This window comes from Hipposideros armiger, unplaced genomic scaffold (assembly GCF_001890085.2).
Source record: "Hipposideros armiger isolate ML-2016 unplaced genomic scaffold, ASM189008v1 scaffold_195, whole genome shotgun sequence".
NCBI classification, from domain to species: Eukaryota; Metazoa; Chordata; class Mammalia; order Chiroptera; family Hipposideridae; genus Hipposideros; species Hipposideros armiger.
In genome coordinates, this window is record NW_017731545.1 from 782,149 (window position 1) to 785,756 (window position 3,608).

Below are 3,608 nucleotides of genomic sequence, written 5' to 3' on the forward strand. Positions count from 1 at the left end.
AAAAAATTGTTTTTTGTACTCCTGAATTAAACCATAACTAAAGGAAATTGAGGACCCATATAACATCATTCTGGTTCCTCCTGATTATGATTTTACTATGTATCACTTTAATTCAATGCTACAATCTATATTGGTGTTTGTTATAGGAATTGGGGTCTACCTGGTTAATTGGTACCTTACTTATTGTTATGGGTTCAGTTGTGTTTCCCCAAAATTCATATGCTTAGATCCTAACCTTCAGTAGCTCAGAACTTATTTGGAAGTAACATAGTTGCAGATGTAATTAGTCCAGTTAATATGAGGTCATTAGAGTAAGCTCTTATCCAATATGATTCATGTGCTTACAAAAAATGGGAAATTTGGACAGAGAGATACATACATGAAGAACACCATGTGGACATGGAGGCAGAGATTTGGTGATACAAACCAAGGAACTCCAAAAAATGTGAGCAAACCATCAGAAGCTAGGCAAGAGGCAAGGGACAGATTCTTTTTCACATCCTAAAAAGGAAGCAACCTGTCAATACTTTGATTTTGGACACAACACATTTCTGTTGGTTTATGGTACTTTGTTGTGGCAGCTACACCAAACTAACACTGAGAGTCCATCAACACTGGCTTTTTCCACAGGGATAGCTTGTGGTGTGGTCCCTAGTACAAACTAGTGCGTGAATATTGCTCTACAAAGTCATAAGTGGTCATATCCATGACTTTTCATTACCTGTTAACTTGAGCCTAACTTAAGTATACCCATGATTGCACTTAATATTGCATTACTGCCATTCACTCACTAGGGAAAAATGGCTCAAGTGTGCCAAGAAAAACATCAATCACTCATCTGCAAACTTTGTGTTATTTGAGAGATGCCAGTGAGAGGCTGTCATCTAGAAAAAAAATCCAGTCATGCCTGAAGGGAAGCCTGTCCAAGAAAATGGTTGAGAGGTCACCAGATTCCTTGGTGGGTTATTCCCCACCCTCTTTGATTCTGATAAAATAGTCAAAGTAGTTCTTTTTCATCTTCTCACATAAATGCATGGCAAAACAATTATTTGCACTTCCAGCAGCCCTCAAAGTGTAAAGGGCCTGTGCTTCCTATGATGGCAGAACACAGCCCTCAGCATGCCCCTGGTGTGGGAGAAATATACTGTTCTCACATTTTGTGATAAAGGCTGATTCAGCCATGTTCTTGGATAGTATATTCTGTGATCTGGGGTGTGATTAACCACAATACCACTCCCTCAGTCCCTTCGATGCAGTGGATATTTTTGGTTACTTTTCCTAGGATGAGCTTTAATCTAATATGACTGGAGTCCTTATATGAAGAGGAAATTAGGACACAGACAGGCATAAAGTGAAGACTATGTGAAGACACAGGAAGGAGAAGATGGTCATCTATAGGCCAAGGTAAAAAAAAAACAAGTTTCTGTTGTTTAAGTTACCCAATCTGTAGTACTTTGTTATGGCAGCTGTAATAAAGTAACACAGTGCAAATCAATCAGCAGCTCCAGGGCATGGGTTTTTACTGGTCCTTGCCAATGAGGGTATTCACATTCCTGTAAAAACAGTGGCTGATTTAGTTGTGAGGGCAATAGATTGAGTGTTGACTCTAATCTTCACCTGTATTAATACCATCATCATAGCTTCATTGTGAGCACAGTGTACTTTCCTGTCCCTTGATTTTAGTCCTAGCCATGTAGTTTCCTTTGACCAGTAGCATGTGGGCAGAACTAATACTGTGCAAGTTTTAAATGCAGACTTTAAGAAGCTTTCTGTGTTCTCTTGCACCCCTGTAATTTCTGTGGCAATGACTCAGTCTCAGATCCAAGGAGAATGAGAGACAGACAGGAGAGCCTTCCTCATTTGAAGTAGAGCTACCCAGTCCACCCTAGCTTAAATCAACTCACCTGCAGCCAACCAGAAGACAAGTGAGTGAGCTCAGGTGACATTAGCAGAGCTCCCTCTAGACCAGCGGTTCTCAACCTGTGGTTTGTGACCCCTTTGGGGATGAAACGACCCTTTCACAGGGGTCGCCTAAGACCATCAGAAAACAAAAAGATATTTACATTACGATTCATAACAGTAGCAAAATTACAGTTATAGAGTAGNAAAAAAAAGTTAGATGACCTGAACTTTTCACCAACAATTTATGGCTCTTGCATTATGACAATGCACCAGCTCATAGGGCACTGTCTGTGAGGGAGTTTTTAGCCAGTAAACAAATAATTGTATTGTAAAACCCTCCCTACTCACCTGATCTGGCCCCCGAATGACTTCTTTCTTTATCTGAAGATAAAGGAAATATTGAAAAAAAAGACATCTTGATGACATTCAGGACATCAAGGGTAATACGATGACAGCTCTGATGGCCACTCCAGAAAAAGAGTTCCAAAATTGCTTTGAAAGGTGGACTAGGTGCTGGCGTCATTGCATAGCTTCCCAAAGGGAAGTGATATTGAAGGTGACTGTAGTGACATTCATCAATGAGGTATGTAACACTTTTTCTAGGATGAGTTTGCAATCTTAATTGTCTGACCTTCTCATGTCAGTAAAGATGGAAAAACAAGTGGTCAACAGTTGAACCAAAGTATGGATACAGGATCTTCAACAGAAGTATCTTCTACTGCTCTTTGTCTTGTTAATCATGGTTTAGATTTGCACACACTTACTCAAAACCTACATTTTGGTGTTCAGTGGCATATTATGAATCAAACCAGAGGGTTAGAAAGACCCGCCATGCATCACAGCACTCACTTCACCAATTCATCAAATTCAGAGAAGTTCTGCTTAAGTTTACTATGAATACCAACCAAAATGCTACAGTAGAAATGACAAGAGGACATATAGGAAGAGGAGTGTGCTTATATTACATAGGTGGGGAAGTTTTTGCTGAGTGCCTAAGTGATAATGCAGTGTTTGTGCAGGGCCCCAATTGTAACCAGGAATATGGCTGGCACCCTGCAATAGTGTGTAAAATTCCACCAGGATGTAATCTGAAGATTTTCAACAACCAGGAATTTGCTGCTCTTCTGGTTCAGTCTGCTAATCAGGGTTTTGAAGTCAGGTACCAGATAACTAGAATAAGCACCATAAGAATGAGTTTTGTGAAAGTGTGGGGAGCAGAATACTGAAAGCAGATGGTAATGAGCACTCCTTGCTGGGTTGGACTCCATCTGAATGGACCTCTACAGTGGTTGGACAAAGTATTAACTCAGATGGGATCCCCTTCAGTGAATTGCTCAAGCATGTCATAAAGCTTTATCACCAATGAAGTTCCATCAAAAGACTTAATGTAACAACTTTTCTGTCATAGTATTTGTGTGTGGTCCCCATGGACTGTTTACTATCCAAAAATTTAAGCTAGAAAACAGCACTTGAGTTCTCATCAATTAAAGCACATTGTGGAATTTGTTTCCTATATTTGAGTATTGGATGGGAAATTTAGTGTCTAGAAATACCCTCCCATAAAGGAGGAAGAAAAAATTTTAAAGACTTACTGATGTCTTGTTGGGTATAAAACTAAGTGTCTGAACAGTAGTAGTTATGTATACAGGTACTGTATCATAATCCAGTATCATAGTATTGTGCTGTTTATATATTTTTAGTTTGCA

The 3,608-nt window shown here is 39.5% G+C and overlaps 2 pseudogenes; one reads left to right on the forward strand and one right to left on the reverse strand.

Moving 5' to 3' along the window:
• LOC109388414 (cyclin-J pseudogene) overlaps positions 1-1,946 on the reverse strand; it is an 18,617-nt pseudogene extending 16,671 nt beyond the window's left edge.
• A 592-nt stretch (positions 1,947-2,538) lies between these two features.
• On the forward strand, positions 2,539-3,251 carry LOC109388417 (mothers against decapentaplegic homolog 2 pseudogene; annotated as a pseudogene).
• The last annotated feature ends 357 nt before the right edge of the window (positions 3,252-3,608 follow it).